Source organism: Vicugna pacos, chromosome 1, assembly GCF_048564905.1.
Source record: "Vicugna pacos chromosome 1, VicPac4, whole genome shotgun sequence".
Classification (NCBI taxonomy): domain Eukaryota; kingdom Metazoa; phylum Chordata; class Mammalia; order Artiodactyla; family Camelidae; genus Vicugna; species Vicugna pacos.
The window spans coordinates 88116211-88135998 of NC_132987.1; the positions used below are offsets into that span (position 1 = coordinate 88116211).

Below are 19788 nucleotides of genomic sequence, written 5' to 3' on the forward strand. Positions count from 1 at the left end.
AATTACATCTGCAGAGAACTTTTTTCCCAAGCAAAGTAACATCCATAGGTTTGGGGGATTAAGATGTGGCCATACCTTTTTTGCGGGGTGCACCATTCATCCCATTATATTTACTGTATGTCTAAAATTTGTATTAACTGGTGTTAAAATTTGAAAGTAAGGAGATTGGGAGGAATATCATATTATTATGAGCATGAATTCTGGAGTTGGCTATTTGGTTTAAATGCCAGTCCTATCACTAACTAGTTGTGTGAACTTGGGCGAGTTACTTACTCTCTCTCTGTCTGTTTCCTCACCATACAATGGGATGATAATAGTGCCTTGCTTATTGGGTTGGTGTGAAAATTAAGTTGCCCATAGTAAGGGATATGTAAGCGTTTGTTATTATTGTTATTTTTATCATTATTATTTATTAGAGGAAGCTTGGCTATATTTATAAGTTTCATTAAAGTAGTGACATTACAATGGTTGAAAGTCTTCAAATTTGTAGGATCAGAAACTTGCCATCTGGAAGTCCAAAAACTAGGTTTGAAAGGACTGATTCCTACAGATCCAACTTTATTCATTGTTACATTCCAGGCCTGTCTTAAAAATGGTAACAGCCTGCTTTATTTTGTCTGGTTCCATTTTTGTGCTGAAGAATTGGGACTATAATTTCCACCTGATCAAAAGTGGCTCAAATTTGTTCCTTTGTTTGACAGTGCCAGATTTAGAAAAAAGGTAAAATTTGAAAACCTTGGAAGATATTTCTATGCTATATATTTACACCATCGCAATTTTCACCAGTACCACTAGAACATACATTCAAATTCATTACGGTGCAAAACCAGAAATGCTAAGCCACTAAGCACTCATTTTAACGTTCATTTAACAAAAGAAGTAGATTTTGATTGTCTTGTAAATTATGTGAGAGGGAAGGTAAGGAACCTATGAAATAATTAACTAGAATAATTCATTTTGATGTGTTTCCTCTGAAAGCATTAAAATGTCTCTGTTGCTTCCTGCAGGAATTACTTTAAAGCACTGATATATTGTAGTTCTCCTATGTAATTTTCAGATAGCTGATTGTGTGGTTTAGAAAGTAAAAAGAAGACTCTAGAATTTCATTTCCAAGTTGGCCCTCATTTGTAGACCATAAATTTATTCAAACAAAATTCTTTTCCATGATCTAGTCAACTATATAGGCAGTTATTAATCAATGCTTTGTTCTTCTGTTTTTTTAATTTTTAAAATCCCTTTTATTAAAAATAAATATAAGACCTCTTTGGGTAGTAGAATGGGAGATGCTAAATAACTCAAATAAGGAAAATATCTGTATAATTAATAAAGCTCTTTCTGAAAGCAATTTTTTATCTACTTTATTATTACCTTCATGCCTGACTAGAAACTGGAAAACATCAGGCTATTAGACCTAGAGAAGTGGTCTCATGACCAGGTTGAGATTAAGTCAGGAAAAGAATGTATATTTCTAAATTATTCTAGTGATTTTCTGTTACTCGTCATTCATGGGACCATTCAGTAATAGTTCAAATTTAAGAAATATTTAGCTCTAATTAATCGCATGATAAAATGTACCCACATATAAAGTGTATCTTAGGGCTAAGAAGAGAAGCACGAAATACTTACTATGAATTGTCCAAATTTAATAATATGATTAGACGCTTTCACTTTTGTTCTTGATAACTCAGACTTTAAAGTAGCACTTTGCAACCACTTTCTCTCATCTCATGCTTTCAGTTTAGTACACAAGTAAAACCCATTGTAATGAGGGACAAATTGCTACATGTCCTCAGTTCCTTTCCCTGACCCCTACCTTCTTCACTTGCAAAATCTTTCCCTCATAGTGATGCAGGAAAAACAGATGTGGGGTGTGAGGAGGGCCGTGTCCCAGGCCTTGGCTGAGTGCCTGGGACATGCCCTGCCAAGTGTGGGTCCTTGGCTTTGCACAGGAAAGAATTAAAGAGCAAGCCATAGTTGAGTAAAGATAGATTCATTTAGAGATACATTCAGAGGCAAGAGAAAGGCCGCGAGGTGTGGGAGTTGGGTGCTCAGATTGTTGCTGAAAGATTGGCCCCTGTCCCTGATGAGCCAAATAACCCAGAGACAAGGTCTTGGAGCTTAGAAGAAAAGAGGCAATTTTATTGCTTTGCTGGGCAAAGGGGACTCACAGCAGGCTGGTGAGTCCCTTCAAAACTGTGAACCCACCTTGGGGATGGGGTGGGGTGATTATATAGCCATTGCTCAAACAATAAAGCATTGATAACAATCAACAGAATCATTTTCTCATCAGAAATGATGAGACAGAATGGCGTCATGATGCCTCCAGGCTACCAGTTCTATAGAGGCTAACAGATCTCTTTATCTCGTAAGCACTCAAGGTGTGGTCTTCTTGGTAATTCAGGCTATTTTGTAAGGTTACAGTCCTGTGACCTTCTCCTTGGAGGACTCAGAGACCAAGCTTGATTATTACTTTCAATTACTGGAATAAAATAGAAACAGTAAGATCAATAGCTTTAGTTTTAACTATGGGCCCGAAACTGTGAGTAGCAACTGGTCAGTCAGGTCAGTTGACCGTTTTAAGGGCAAGCATAACAATAAGCAGTCTGTTAGCCTAAGTGTGGCCATTTTGTTAATCCTCCTTCAAGATTAGAGTAAAACTAGGTACACACTCCATAGACAGAGTGCGGGCCGTCTCCGAAGGGGTGGTGGGGAGGGGACAGCGGGTGGCCGGGAGGCGCCATGTTACCAGTTTTTATGAGCTCAGTGGCTTCATATGCTAATAAGTGGAAGGACCAGTCTAACTACCCCGGGGAAGGGGCTGGGATTTCCAGGAAGCTGTCCATTTCCCACTCCTTGACCTTTTGTGGCTAGCCTTGGGACTGCCATGGTGCCTGTGGGCATGATATTTACCATGTTAATACGTTACGATGGGTGTATAATGAAGCTAAAGGAAGTCAAATCTCCCACTGTCTTGAGCCTTAAGGCCTCTTTGGGGTTGAATCTTTCTCTTCTGGTGTTAATTGCTGTGTTAATCCTTGAGTGGCTGTGCCCTGCCCTCTTCCTGTCTCAGTTGCCTTTATGTTCTCTGGAGGCTTCCCAAGGTCCTTCATTATCTTTTCCCCTCCTGTGGCCCCAGATATCATCTCTACCTCATCAGGTCATTTACTCCATGGCCCCTCACAGGTGCCACTTAATCCATTTGTCTTCATTGTTTTGCTTTGGCTTATGTTTTTCATTTCACTAAAATAGCCTTCCCCACTTTTATTCAGACTTTTCCAAATCAGTCTATCCATTCTCCCTTGTAGCACTTACCCATATTTGCATACATTTTCATGTATACTGTTTATTTACAAAATGTTCTTCCATATACCATAATTTTTATGAAAGGAGGGACATTACCTGTACTCCAGTGCCTAGTATTTGATAAGCAATACATATTTGTTGAATAAATAAAGAAATTCTGTTGTTTATATGTACTTGCTTTACTGCCTCTCCAGCTAGGTTGCAAACATTTATGTACAGGGAACATGTGCCTCCTAAAATACCAGTGACCCCATGGATACTTGAAAAAGCTAGGCTCATTAAAATCATGGCACCGGTGAGATTTAAAGGGAGAACAAGGAATTAGGTAAACAAAGAACGGGCTGTGTGAGTTTTAGTAAGCACTTTTTTAGCGTGCTGAGATGAGCTATATTATGCTTCAGCATCATCTTGTCTTGAAGAGAAAATATCCTACAATGAAGTTTTTTGGAGCTGAGTGTTTATAGCAGAGCATTTGCAGGAGATAAAGGGAATCATTGAAGGCGTCTGTGTTTGTGTTTTGTCCATAAAGAAGCAAGAAAGCACCATTCTTACGCAAGTGCACAAGACGATTTAGGGTAAAAGGAGTTACACTCTAAAGAGCTATTACCATATAAGGAGGATATTGACATGCAAAGATTCACCTTGTTTTCCTTCTCATTCTTGGAATTTTATGTTTCAGGCAAAACACATGACTCATATTACTGTAGAACAGCCCACATCCACAAATCTTGCCAAAACTGTCTCCAAGGAAATCCTCAACTTTTATATCAACCTGAGCATGTCATTATTTTTCAAATACTCTTACAAAAGGAATGTTTTCGTCATTGCTTTGACATCCCTGGGAATAACTCAAATGAATTCTACTCAGTCACAAAGAAAAAAAAACCCCAATTATTTACATTTAACAGACTTATTTGTTCCCCTCCTGGCTTAAAAGTCCAATATCCAACTACATTTTTTCCTTTTGAATATTTTCTATTTTTTGCCTAGGATACTGCTTTTTCTCTGTTTCTGTCTTTGAAGATAAACTCATATTTCAATCTTAATTTTGTGTCAGGTCAGTAAGTCAAAACAGAACTTTAGCACATTTGCCAGAACATATCCCTTCCTATTGTCGCATATTAATCCTGACTGCTTTCCGGCTCTCACTTGCACTCACGACTTTTTTTTTAATGAAGTGAAATTCACACAACATATAATTAGCTATTTTAAAGTCATTCAGTGGCCTTTAGTGCATTCACAATGTACTCACTAATTATTTTACTTCTCTCCAGTTTACCCCCCTTTTCATAAATTTAACGAACTTTTATTATCTCTTCATGCCTGAGCTCAACCCTGTGCCTTCAGCCCTCTCCAGATTACCTAACGTCTAAATTCCCTGAGAAGGCAGAGACCCCACAGTCTTTTCTCAGACTGCTTAGCTTTCCACCCTCTTTCCTCCCTTCCTCCCCCATGCGGAGGGAAAGCAGTGTTTCTCCTGCCCAGGATTTATCCTTCCCAATGCACTCCTGTCCTGTTCCCTCCACTTTGTGAGCACCCTGTGCCACCAAATACCCTGCCTCCTTGCATTCTTAATCAGTATTTTCTTCTGTCTGTTTTCCTTGGTCTGCAAGCTTATTCATGACTTCTCCACTCTGAAACAGGCTTTTGGTCAATTCTTATCTCTCAGGTGCTACCTGTTTTTCTCCTTCCTTTCATCACTGCTAAACTTCTCAAGAGAGTAATCCATCTTCTCTTGCTCATTAAAAAACAAAAACAAAAACAAAAACAACTTCTATTTACAAGGTAACTCACTGCCCAACTCAGCTATTCCGTTAAAACTGTTCTTGTGCGAGTCATCATTGATATCCCATTTGCTAAAGTGAATGTCTTCATTATAATTCTCAAAGATGTTTTGTCCAAATTTCACCCTGTTGATCAGGGGCTTCTGTTTGATCTGAAACACTCTTAGGTTTTAGTTTTTGTGTCATGTCTCTCTCCTGATTCTTTTCCAGCTTCTCTGAATTTTTTTTTTCTTTTTTGGCAAGTCTGGTAAAGTGTTCCTTTAAATGTGAATTTTTCCAAATCTGGTCTTTGGCTTTCTATTCACTTTATACACTTCCATGGTTGATTTCATAATTTCTCGTTGCATCTCCTGCCTTCTATTTTAGTTGCTTTTCAAACTGGAAAAGCAGCTGTGAGAGTGAATTTGTGTCTTTCAGGGGTTTGGAAGTACTACCTGAGGCTGTTCACCCTAAGCACAAAACCACTTTGAATTTCTGAGTTTTTTCTTAGTTCAGGTAGATACTATATTCTGATCAACATTATACCCACCATTGCTTAATTTATAAAAGGTGTAACTAAGATGTCAAATGAGGTGGTCTGTCTTTGGGAATTACTATTATTGTTTTTGCTTGAAACTCATCCCATATACTATGGGTCCGATGCCATCTCTCTGGGATGTGGTGTGTAGGGGTGGCAGGGAGGGCATTTAAGTTTCCCTTAGCCACCTCTGACTTTGAGTTCCTGCTGCTTCTGGTGTAGTTTATTTTATATACTATTTCACTATCATTCTGGTATCTGTAAGGACAGTATCAGCCCAGATATAGAAGATGAACTCCTTTCTCCACCTACGTTCTCCTGAACGTAGCTGGTACAATGTGTAACAGACTTACTAAAGGTTTGATACTGTGGGGGAGGGAAAAAAAGCCTTTCCTCGACCCTTTTAAGTCCTTCTGGCTGGTCTAAGAATTAAATTAATACGAGAAGTAATAACAGAAAACATAAAATTTAATTTTGTATGTATGGGAATCTCACATACATGGGAAGGTCAGACACTCCATGTATATGAGAGGTTCAAAGACAGAAAGGAAAGTGAGATCTGTATGCTGTTCTGAGCTAAGAAACTGGATGCGGTCTGGGGCTTCCAAAGACAGATGGGTCATTCACAGGACGGTAAGAAGAAGAGCAGATGTGGGATAGTTAGATGTTTGCCCTGCCATGCGTATGGGTCACCTGGATAAAACTTATATCTTCTCATAACTTTTATTCTGGGAAAGACCAATTTAAATTCTCCTACGTAATTAAGGAAGGGACAGAAGTTTCTGTTGAATCTGGAGGGTCTCAAAGCCTTTAGCTTAAAATAATCCTCCTGAAAAAGTTTTGGGGCACATTTTGGGGAGACTCATTTTGAACCCCTTCAATGTACCAGATGTCAATTAAGTGTACCATAAAAGAAGCAACCACAAATTGAAATTAGCCATTCCTGTTCATAAAATTTCTCAGTTAACCCACCATGTGGTACTTTTCCATTTGCCTTGGATTCTTTTTTCCCGAACGATTTTTTGTTTCTCATATTCTAGGAATCATTTCCTTAACCTCTTCCTGGAAACTGAATTTTTCAGCAAGAATTACCTACTGTGAGGTTAATTTTAAATTGTTTTTCATGGCAAATGCTTGAAATTATTTGCCATAGAGTAAAATGGATGCTCCAAGAGAACAGCCCTTATTCCTGTGACTTCTTGTAAATTGCTGCACTGCTGAGTTCAGCTGTTGTGTGCATATTCCATTTGGAGAGTTTGAACTCTTTGAACATGGCTTCTAAAGGTTTATCTCTGGCCCTGATTTCTGTTGGGCTTTCATTCTGTAACTCTAGAATATCTCCAACACATACCTGGCATTGCAAAATTAATAGAGCCCCAAACTGCACTTTTATTAACCCCTGCAAGTCTGTTGTTCCTCTTGTGTTCTTTATCTTAAGTAAAAGGATCATAATTTACTTAGGCACTTTCCCTAAAAACCTCATTCATCTGTGATCTCATGCTTCTTTCTCCCTTTGTTTCCCTCCCACATATTCATTTGGTTACCATGTCTCGTCAATTCTATCACTAAAATGTGCTTGGGATTTGTTACCTCTTCTCATCTACCACCACTGTGCTCCTGCCCTAGGCTCACATTCTGTCTCACCCAGGTTATGCACTTGCCTCTCAAATGTCTTTTTGCCTCAACTTTCTAATAGCCTTGTATTCATCCTATTTTCTTGTTAATACTTATATTTTGAAAACAAAGCTCCATCAAGTTATTTTTGTGCCTCAAAACGGTGTCTACTGCTTAGAGGAGGAGGTTCAAACTCATCTTCTTGTCTTTGTTTCCATGGTCATTCTCTATCTTGAATTTCTTCCGTTCAGTCCACAGTTCAGCTACCCTGGATGCACTTATTTTCTGAACACATTCATTTATTTTACTTTGTTCCTTTTTTTTATTGAAGTATAGTCAGTTTACAATGTTGTGTCAATTTCTGGTGTACAGCACAATACTTCAGTCATATATATATACATACATATATTCATTTTCATATTGTTTTTCATTATAGGTTACTACAAGGTATTGAATATAGTTCCTTGCGATACACAGAAGAAACTTGTTGTTTATCTATTTTATGTATAGTAGTTAGTATCTGCAAATCTTGAACTCCCAATTTATCCCTTCCCACACCCTTTCCCCCTGGGTAACCATAAGTTTGTTTTCTATGTCTGTGAGTCTGTTTCTGTTTTGTAAATAAGTTCATTTGTGTCCTTTTTATTTTTTTTAAGATTCCACACATGAGTGATACCATATGGTATTCTTCCTTCTCTTTCTGGCTTACTTCACTTAGAATGACAATCTCCAGGTCCATCCATGTTGCTGCAAATGGCATTATTTTATTCTTTTATGGCTGAGTAGTATTCCATTGTATAAATATACCACAGCTTCTTTATCCAGTCATCTGTCAATGGACATTTACCTTGTTTCCATGTTTTGGCTATTGTAAATAGTGCTGCTAAGAACATTGGGGTACATGTATCTTTTCAAATTTGAATCCCCTCCAGATATATGTCCAGGAGTGGGATTCCTGGATCATATGTTAAGTCTACTTTTAGCTTTTTGAGGAATCTCCATACTGTTCTCAATAGTGACTACACCAAACTACATTCCCTTCAGCAGTGTAGGAGTGATCCCTTTTCTCCACACCCTCTTCAGCATTTATTGTTTGTGCACTTTTTGATGAACACATTCATTTATTGAACTAGTGTAGGGCAAGCATTATGATAACTCCTGAGGACTGAAAGAAAAAAAAAAAGCATCAAAAAAAGTTTCTACTCTCAAGAATCTTCATTTTAAGTGTCCACTGATTTTATCATGCTGTTTTCTCTACGTAACCTTCACTTGCCCTTGTCAAACTTTAATTCATTGTTCAAGTGTATACTTAATGCTATTTCTGTGAAGACTCTCTGTTTTACTCTAGAAAGAATGATTCATTCTGTCTGTATTCGGACCAAACATTTTTCTGCTTTAGTATATCTTTGTTGATATTAGTGCCCAAATCTTTCTCAAAAGTATTTATTTCTGTCCATCTTCAGCACCACTGCTTCTGGCCACAGTCACTCTGCACTTGTTATGGCTACAATCATTTGCTGTCTGGTTGTTCATTATTCACATGTTTGCTGCTTTTTATTGATTCTCCTCAGTGGTCTAGTCACCACTCTCTGGTTGAAATCTCTTCAGTGGCTTCCAAGTTTCCTAGATAAAGATCAACATTCTCAGCTTAACATTCTACTTTCTGCACTGTCTGGCCTGCATTACCAGACTAGTCTCATACTTGCCACACCCCCAAGTCACTTTGCTCTCAAGTCACTCAGGGCCTTACTCGGTCTCTTAAATGACTATTCACAGGGCTTTGGCCCATGTTATTCCTTCACCCTAGAACTCCACCAGCCCCTCCTTTCAGTTTATTTAGCTCACCCTGACTCTGCCATCACTTCTCAGTTTAATCATCACTTATTCAGGGAGGCCCTTCCTGTCCTGTGACAGATCAGTTTCCCTTATTATCTACTCTAGCACCATAGCCTTCTCTGTTTGTAATGATCATTTGTTTATTAATATCCATCTACCCTTCTAAATAATGTGTAACATTAAAGCAAAAATGATATCTTTTTTTCCTCACCTTTGATCTCCAGTTCCTAAAGAATGTTCCCCTACCCCATATATACATGTGTGTGTGTGTTGAATGAACAAGAACTTAATTATGTCTCAGACACATTATACTGAATTAGGTTTTAATTTATTTAATCTAAGACAAATACATTACTGTTTCAAGATATGCTTCCCTGCTAGTCAAGGTTTCTCAGTTTGTTCTCCAAGGTCCGAGAATGAGGCTTCTCGTGTTTCCCTCCCAATGTCCCCTGCAGCCTGGACATGGGTGGTTTCTGTCCATACCATGTGTCTCTTCGCTTAAGAGAGAAAAATCTTCCAACAGGGGTGGGACTTGGCAGTCATTTGTATACTATACAACTCTACTGATCCTACCCAACATCATTACCACTTTCTCCCAGTATAAGCTAGATTAATCAGATCCACTTGTATTCCACACTTGAATGGGACTGAGAAGTAATCAATCTGGCTTATGACTTTTGTTCGTTTGGTGTTTTTTTTTTTTTTTTTGAGGGGAGAGGTAATTAGGTTTACTTATTTATTTGTTTGTTTTTTAATGGAGGCACTGGGGATTGAACCCAGGACCTCTTGTATGCAAAGCACATGCTCTACCACTGAGCTATACCCTGCCCCCCAATCTGACTTAACACTATAAAGAGTTTTGTAATCTGTAGAGCTGTGTCATGATCATTGAAATAAACTTTTTAATATAAAATATTGGAAACTTAATGAGTAAATTGTGGAAAGTTACTTTATTACATGAAAGGAAATTATAAATGGAGAGCAAAAAGTTAGATGGAAAGCTATGGTCATGTACAGTAAAGGAGAGATGGATGTGTGCAGAGACAAAAATAAAGTAGACATGCAGAGAGAAGCACAGGGAATAGTTCACGAGGCTCCAGAGGCCCAGAAAGCAAGCTGGATGATCTGGTTCTGGTTCTTCAGTCCTCATTAAAGATGCTCGTATCATCCTTTGTATGAGATAGCTTTTGTCTTAGGTTGGGTTCACCAGTCTAAGGGGATAAAATAAGTTATCTGTGAAATACCCCTGTGATAGGTGAGTTTGTTGACTATAAGGAGACATGAAGCAGGGGATTCATATGCAAGTAATTTATTAAGGAAGTGCTCCCAGATAAACTGGTAAGGGAGTGAGGGAAGCAAGAGAGGGAAGGTAAGCAGCAAGGGTGCTATTTCAAGCAAGGGTGGTGACAGCCTGATCCAGCAGGGGAACTTTGGAATGTAAGTTACAATGCACTATTTGTCCTGACATAAGGCAAAGTTGCTGGGCTTTCGTACTCCCTCACCCATCAGTCATTGGCTTGCAGCCATCCTGGGGGGCGGTGGTGGCTGTAAACTGTCCAGCACTTTCGGCTCTCTGCTTATGCTGGCAAAGATGCCTCACGAGCTCAAGGCATTTTAAAGAGGATGGCTGGAGTGGTCTCCAGAACTAGGAGAGACTTAATCTCTGTTGCTTTAAGCCACCAAGTTTATGCTAATCTGTTACAGTGGCCACAAAAAACTAATACAGATTTTATTAAAGACTCAGTAAACAAAAAAGTACTCTATCAACGCTGCACAGCTTTCTAAGTGCTTCCTCTCAATTTCTGTAGCTAATCCCACCTAGTGTGAAGGAAAAACAGGGCTGGTCTAACAAGATAACTCACAAATCTAAGTATTGGAATACTGATCTGAGTTCTGCTAGACTAACTTGTAAATCTAAGTTAATTAGTGTTGGTTTGCTGTTTATGTTTTTTTGCTAGCCAGCTGGATTTTCAAAGATACATATCTGGTTTTGGAATGTTGGTTTGCTGCCTCCCCGCCTCCACTTTTGTGATGATAATGCTGCTAAAGTTGTTCCATGCCTATTGGCCGAATACCCTAAGCTTGTACTTTACCCTATAAAACCTCATGTGCACATCTTGAAGGGGCTCAGAGCTTTGGAGCAGAAGCCCCTCTGAGCCCGCCCGCATAATACATCTAAGTACTCCAACCCTCTGAGTGGTGCTTGTTTCTTGACTGGCCTGTCGTTTCTGTAACACTAGGTCTTTGGATCACTCTTTGAATAGCACTATACACTTACATCCATAAAACGGATACCCTTCTTTGCTTCAGTCATCTCAAATGAGTTTCAGTTACTTGCAGTCAAAAGAATGTTGACTAATGATTGCCTCCATTCTTCCTTGTCCTTAAGACAACAGGCATGTATCTATAAAGCTGAACAATGGTCCTTCCTTGATGTTACCCCATAGCCATATTGACTGGAAGCTGTTCATCTCCTTCACGAGGGCTGAAGATTCAGGAGACTTTTGATTTGCAGCCCTACCATCAGCAACTGCCCCGACACTCGTGTTGTATCAAACCTGTGGTGGCTGAATTAAAATTTTTGTGGGATTGGCAGGCAATTAAGTAACTAACTTGTGGACTGGTCTTAATTGTGGTCTCACCTTCCTTAATTATTAAGTCCTTTAAGATTGTCAAGATTTCTCTAGGCTTTCTACTTGTTTTATTATGTCTGTTTACTGAGTTTGCTTTGTTTGCATAATAGACACCGATAACCAAAATAATAGTGCTAATCTTATCTTTGGGTTAGATAATCTCCATCTCTACTCAATACATTTTTTTTCTTTCTTCATTAGGACATTTACTTACTATGCCATTTTTCCCCCTTCTCTCTCAAATGCAGATACTCTTCTTTTCTACTAAATTTCATCAGAACAAACATTTTATATGAACTATTATAAACTCATGAATGTGTTGTAGAAAGACATTATGTCAAATTGAAGGAAATTGTACAATTAATGACAGCTTAAGGCCAAAAATTTAGATTTATAGTTATGTCCTTTCCGATTTTATTATCTGTTGATAGTTTTTATGTTTTTTAAATTTAGTAATTGGTGCTTTTTAAAAACACATCACCACACAGAGATATTATATAGTTATTGACTTTATTTTTCACACTGCATTTCACACTCATGACTCACTTATTTTGCAACTGGAAGTTTTTTCTTCTTAACCTCCCTCACCTGCTGTGGTTGGTGTTATAAAGACGGTAACAGAATAAAGTAAGTTAGGATTTTCTCCTACAAAGTTGGAGTGGTGTATTTAAATTTTATAATCTGAAATATGTTTGAAAGCAGTTGACATTTCTTAAAACCACATATAAAGACAATGGAGTGGGGGAAGGTATAGCTCTCATGGTAGAGTACATGCCTAGCATGTACAATGTCCTGGGTTCAACCCCAAGTACCTCCATAACAGATAAGTAAACCTAATTACCCCCTCCCCGCCGACAAAAAAATCAATTAAAACAGAAAGTAAAATAAAGAAAAAACAAAGATAATGGAGTTTAAATGAAATGACTCCATTTCTTTCATTTTAAACTATTAATTACAGGCCAAAATTTTACTAGCTCATTTAATAACTTTCTAAAGTGAGAGAAGTCACTAAGAGAATCTCATTACTCTGTGGTCTTTGCTGTATTTAAGTTTTTGTATATTTCTTGAAAAGAATTTAAAAGGCTTTATAAGAAGACCTTTCATATTCAAATCCAGAATCAGCCCTTTACCAATTTGTGTTTTTGAGTTCCATGTTCTGACCTTGCAAGAAAAGTTTTAACTTGTAAAATATAAATTCGTTAAAATAACCTCACTGTGACCATGATTGGAATAATTATACCCATCCATCAGTGTTAGAGATGATATTGAAAATTAACTAGAGGAGAGTTGGAGCTAACATTTGATTTTGTACTTTTGAAAACAGATGCAAATGATGTAAGTGAGAAAAGTACAATGTCATGCTGTGTGTTTAATATTTCCAATTTAAATTGCTCTGATTTGCCCCATATGTGCACTTAAATTTGTCCATTCATGTCCCCAGATTCTTTTTCAGTGAGATAAAAAGGCACTATGGTTATAAACGATCATTTTAATTCTAACTTGTGATTTTGGAAATAATTACATAAGAACACAATTTTGAATAGTTGATAGGTCTTTTTTTTAACCATTAAAAAGAATGGAAGTATAGTTAATTTACTACGCTGTGTTAGTTTCAGGTGTACAGCAAAGTGATTCGGTTTTACATATATCTATTCTTTTTCAGATTCTTTTCCATTATAGGTTATTACAAGATATTGAATATAGTTCCCTGTTTTATACAGTAAATCCTTGTTGTATATTTATTTAGTATATATATAGTGGTGTGTACCTGTTAATCCCATTATCCTTATTTATCCCTCCCCACTTTCCCTTTTGGTGACCATAAGTTTGTTTTCTATGTCTTTGAGTCTATTTATGTTTTGTATATAAGTTCAGTTGTATCTTTTTTTTTAGATTCCACATATAAGTAAAATCAAATGATATTTGTCTTTCTCTGTCTTACTTCAGTAACTATGATAATCTCTAATCTAGCTATGTGGTAACTAACATTAATGAGGAAGTTTTGGTCAGCTTCACAGATGCATGTCTATTGCCTTAACATATGATACCCAACATATTAAACAATGGGAAATGTTATTTGCTCCCTCCGATCCTCTCAGCTAATGTCTTCGTTCTGACTTCAAACACACACTATACCAAGCTCGCTGGTAAGTAAGTGCTTGGGCTTAGATCCAGGGTATGAAGTTATTACAGGTTACTCTTTCTAGACTCTTTTTGAGAAGATAAAGTTTATCAGCGTAAACCAAAACAAATAACACCTTTGTTTTTAGGGACTTTTCACACTGTTTTAAACAAACTGATATGTGCTTAGTTTACCACACGATGGCGCTACATGAATGCCTTATAACGAAAGTAAGCTCCAAAAAAAAAAAAAAATCATTTTCAAACTTTCAAACTTTATTAATCTAAGAACCCAAATTTCTATTAAAACATTAACGTGAATTAATTTGGTTCTCCTATTTCACAGAACATTCTTCATATTAAAGATATTATCAGTATATACTCTTTATATTGAGGTTTCCCCCTCTTCCATCATAGACTGAGAGAATTATTAGTGATCAGGGAAAGCAGGAAGGCGATACAGACGTTGTTTTGGCTCTACTTTTAGTGAAAAGAATTATCAGCCATTTATACTGAGTACCAAAATAGTGGTGCTAACCCTTTGTCAATCTAGAACTCTTGCAAACCTCACTATTTCATTACTATAAAGCGTTTTTTTTTTTTTCTCTTGTATTCTCGGGTCACCCCTTAGAGGTAAGTAATAATTATCACTTTAAAGATGGAAAATACATTACCTAGATATTAACATTTCAGGCCAGTTTAGAAACAGTGAGTGTCTTTTAGAAGGGGACAACTTTGAGGCCAACATTTGTACTCCTATCAACCAAACAAATAAAACCAGTGGGTAGGGGTATATTTTTAAAAGATTAAACAAGACAACAGAAAGTCAGTACAATGAATTTGATTATTTATATTAAAGTCAAACCTTATATTTTATTTTCTACTCTGAAAAAACCTAGACTTAAAAAAGAAAAATTCACTCGTACGTTCATACTTTTTTTTTCATGTGACACCTAATTTTTTTCCATTGTTGTACTTCGAGCACCTTATTAGTTTGAGTTGTTTAAAATGCTTCAGTCAGTTCAGCCTGTGGTAGATGATCTATTTGCGAGTTCATTCTATTAGGGAAATATTTCTGCTAGTCCATTTACGTTTCTCTTCGATTAACAAAAGTTCCAAACTTCTATGTAATCTCTGTACACCATCTTTCTCTTTACTTCTGCTCATCTTAAATATACCTGAACAGAACCCCGTATCTAGTCTTATTCATTGCTTGACCCCACTTGACATTATTTCTTTAGCCTCCTTGGATCATAGAAGTCAATCACTGATACGAATTACTCTAATTTTTACCAAACTCTTCCTCAGTGGGAACTAAGCACAGAACTCCTAGTTGTCTTGTGGATACTTCTGAGAATGAGCAACTATCCACCTGTTCCTCTTTACTAATTTATTTGGATGCGTAAACTATACCATATGCACAATCACAGAGGTTGTCTACTGAAAGGAAAAGAAAGCTTTGTCTATCTAATTTTGTCTTTGGGTAAGTCCGTTGCCTGTTGTTTAGCTGGCTGACTTAAATCACTTTTGTGTGCAGAACATCACAGCTACAGAGAAAGGACTTATGTAACAAATTGTACCTTTCCTCTTTCCTCTCCCTTCCTTTCTCCTCCCTTACTCTTAAATTTGGAATTCTAGGTTCTCAAAAGCAGATGAGAATGACAAGAAATAAAGAGGGGGAAACACAATTGTCAAATTACAACCTCAAGGGACACAGTAATAAACATCAACCTGAAGTTATTTTGGACTAGATTGCATGGTTATTATAGGCACACACAAACCATATGTAAATAAACTTATGACCCACTTACATATTGATCTTGGAAGTCATAACTAACTTATTAAATGCTGCTCAATCTAACTATCATGAAATTTCTCTGTCCTCAGCATGAAAGATTATCCCTATTAAAAATAACATCAATATTTTCATTTCCATAGCTTTAAATATGGAGCCAAAATAAGCATTTGTGAACTGTTGCTTCATACTGTCATCCTCATCTATTTGGCCATGATAATTACACTACTGTAACCAGCTTGAATTCTCTTTAGTTCTAATTCTAAAATGACCCATGCTACTATGATGAATATGTGTTTTTATGGAGCTGGCTTCATTTCCTCATCCTCAGGATTGGGTGATTGTGTTTCCTCTCTGGATGAATTAGAGCAGTATATTTGAGATTATATTTCATTAGTTTTATTGCTGCTTGTTAAAGTTTTATTATCCTCTCTGTTTTATATTTCAGACTGGCAACACTTGCCAGCATGGTAAGTGACGTGATATATACGAATCATAACTTTGTGACCTGAGAATATGCTGTCTGCAAATATAATGGTGTCTTAGAAGTGATATTTTATAATGCTATTAAACATATGCATCCACAGAAGAGCTATCCAAAATTAAGAAAAACTCAGATTTTCTTTCATCCCAGTAAAGCGTTCATCTTACGCTTTAAATAAGAATTCATTCATTCTGGATGATTTTCATTTATTTCATGTAATTGTTATCTACTATGCAGTTATAACTCTAAAATGTCTATAAAGCAATCTTGCACTTAAGTAAAATCTGAAACCACTTGGTGCTACTTAGCTTGATGCCTCTGTACTCAGCTGAATAAACAGTTAAGTAGGTATAATGGGTAGTTACATATCACATAATTGAATTGGAGCTGGACCAGTTGAGTAGGAAGTACATTCGCTACCACAGTTACAACCCCTCCAAACTTATACACTGTGATTTGTTCTGTAATGAAAATTAAGAATGTGACGCTCCCTGATACATTTATGCTAACTACTAAGATGTGTACAGTTATCATAGAGAACATGATTCAAATAAACTACCTGAAATTAGACTCCTTAAGAGCAAATCTGCTTAAATTTTTTTTGTTTTTCCAGAAAAAAGTAATGTTTTAATTTTCTAGCAAAGAGACTATTATCTGCAACCACTATCAATAACTTAGTCTCTTGAAGGAGAATGGTTAGTTTATGAATATTTATCAAGGTACAAGTATGTGCCAAAGGATTTTTTTTTATGTTTGTACTTTATGTAATTGAAACAAGATATTGATATTAAAAAATCTCTGCTTCGCTAGATGTTTACTACCAATAACCTAAAATTCCTTGCACATTTTATGGAAAAAAGGAGCATATTCTATATTTTTATAGGGCTTTTCTTTCTTGGTAGTACTCTAACACTTAAAAAAGTAAATAAAATTTGATTAATCAGTAAGTCATACTTCTCCTTACTCATTAAATGCAAAATAGGACAAAAACAGAGTCTGTGAGAAAAAGAGGCAAAGTGGAAATGTTAGCTCACTAGTTCTTGGGGCAGACAGAAGTCCCACACTTGCCTCCTGGTGAGTGGAAGCAGAGCCACAGACTGTGAGCACCTGGGCCTGCAGTGTGCCCCACTGTTCATCTCAGGTGCCAGGGAAGCATTGAAGACATTTGGCATCTCCACGGTTAGAGGACTCTTGAGGTCTCTGTGGTTGCATTTCACTATGGAGATTTTTATTCGGTTTCCCACTGATTCCAAAAGCCCAGGGGGTCCTAAAAGAGAATGATCTGTAGACATCCTGAGAATTCTAGCTGTCTTCTGAAGAGCCTGGAGTTTGAGAGTAAAATAAAAGACAATAACAGTAAATTATTTGGAAACTAAGTGTTCACATGTGATGGGAACAAAAAAAATGTTTATGTGTGAATGCTTACCCCTCCCCTTTTGTCCCTTTTTTCCTCCTTGCCCCAGACATCCAAGGATAACTCTTATCAGTCCTTCTGTTACTCTGATGCTGCTTTGGGCCACTGAAATAAAACAAAAACAAAAACTCAAAAAGAGCAAAAACTCAAAAAGAGAGGGTGGAGTATTTACTTTGAGAAGAGAAGAAAGAATAGGATAGTGGGAAACTGAGAGAGGAAGGAAAGGCAAAAACCCTCACAGGATGGTGGAGCTGAGTAGGGTGCTTGGTTGGGAGTTGAGGGTATCAGAGAGGAAGATTTTTAGGAGCTGCACTATCCTTGTGGGAGTGTTAAGAATTATAAAAGTGGAGACAATGGATATGTAAGATGATTTGTAGCTTTTAAAGTCTGTTTCCCACTTGTGGCCATTTTAAAAAGGACATCTTAGAAGATCCCAGAAGGTCCCCCAAAGCAAAACTTGAATTTGCTGCTCACTGGCAACTATTTACATAGCACTTACATTGTATTCAGTATAATTAGTAATCAAGAGATGACTTAAAGTATATGGGGGCTGTGCATAGGCTGTGTGCAAATACCACCCCATTTTGGTATGGGGCAGGGGGCGGGGGTTGTCCCAGAACCAACCTCTGGAAGATACTGAGGAAGGACAGAATTATGTTTCCTTGACTGTAAGTCTGAGCTGAGCCTGGATAACATGGACCTGGTTGTTACTTGGGTTACTCTGTATTTCTAGAAGACATCAGGTTGCAAAATGTGAGAAACACTTGTGGTCATTTTGTTAATCTCCTGGTGGGGAGCTTGCACACTGCCATCTTTCCAGAGAGTGAAAGGTGATCATGCCACTTACTCTTTACCTTGGTATTCTAGGCCCTTCACCAGATGCACAGTTTTCTAGCATCTTTGGAGTAAAGTTCAAGTTAATGAGTTCCAAGACCCTTGGAAGAGTTAGAAAAACTTTTGGTGAGTGTAGGAAAGTAAGCCTATAAGAAAAGCTGTGGGAGGAGGCTTGACTCAAGGTCCCTGAGTTGAATTTCATTCCTCAGCGATACTGGCAATTGTGGAGTCCTGGGGATTCCACTGAAACCTTCACTGAGAATATCCATTGCTCTCTGTTTCATGTCGAAAGAAGAGAGCCTGTGGTCAAAATTTAAAAAAAAAATGCAGTGATGGTGCTTTTCCCAGTAGCAGAAATGGTAACAGTGGCCTTCTGTTGTCATTTCTCATGTTGGTCTTCATTTTGTTTTGGCTGTCCTCCAAATGACTGAAAATTCAACATATTCAAACCCAAACAAACTTTTCTCTCATGAAATTTCCCCTCAGACTTACTTTGACTTTGTTTTCCTGTTCTCAGATTTGGAACTTAGAAATCTTTTATAGTCATCTTCACTCTTGTCCAGTCTTTCATAACTGGTAATTTCTTTATAATGTTTCTCAGATCCTGATTATTGCCAGTGATGTGCTTTTATTCAGGATATAAATGGGGAAATCTGCCCCCTTCCTCTCTATCCAATTCTTTTTCTTTTCTTTTTTTCCATTTTTTGTGTATATATATATGTGTGTGTGTGTATATACATATATACACACACACACATATACTTATACATATACATATACATATTTATTGAAGTATAGTCAGTTTACAATATTGTGTCAATTTCTGGTGTACAGCATAATGCTTCAGTCATACATGAACATACATATATTCATTTTCATATTCTTTTTCACCATAAATTACTACAAGATATTGGATATAGTTCCTTGTGCTATACAGTATAAACTTGTTTATCTATTTTATATATATTAATTAATATCTGTGAATTTTGAACTCCCAATTTATCCCTTTCCACTCTCTCTCCACCCCCTGTAAACCAAAAGTTTGTTTTCTATGTCTGAGTCTGTTTCTGTTTTGTAAATAAGTTTGTCTTTTTCTTTTTAGATTCCACATATAAGTGTTATCCTGTGGAATTTTTCTTTCTTTTTCTGGCTTACTTTACTTAGGATGACAATCTCCAGGTCCATCTATTGCTGCAAATGGCATTATTCTATTTACTATGGCTGAATAGTAAGATAAGCCACTATAAACCTCTTAGAAGAAAATACAGGCAAAACATCCTCTGACATGAATCTTAGCAATGTTCTCCTAGGGCAGTCTACTTAGGCAATAGAAATAAAAGCAAAAATAAACAAATAGGACTTCATTAAGCTTATAAGCTTTTGCACAGCAAAGGAAACCATAAGCGAAGCAAAAAGACAACCTACAGAATGGGAGAAAATATTTGCAAAAGAT

The 19788-nt window shown here is 37.0% G+C and overlaps 1 protein-coding gene and 1 non-coding gene across 13 annotated transcripts in view; one reads left to right on the forward strand and one right to left on the reverse strand.

Annotated features, from left to right (window-relative positions):
- The window catches only part of PROS1 (protein S), a 269581-nt gene that overhangs the window by 77114 nt on the left and 172679 nt on the right, over window positions 1–19788 (forward strand). The window lies entirely within an intron of this gene.
- Window positions 9810–9886, reverse strand: TRNAA-UGC (transfer RNA alanine (anticodon UGC)). Its single transcript has one exon. It is a non-coding gene; the product is annotated as a tRNA-Ala (tRNA).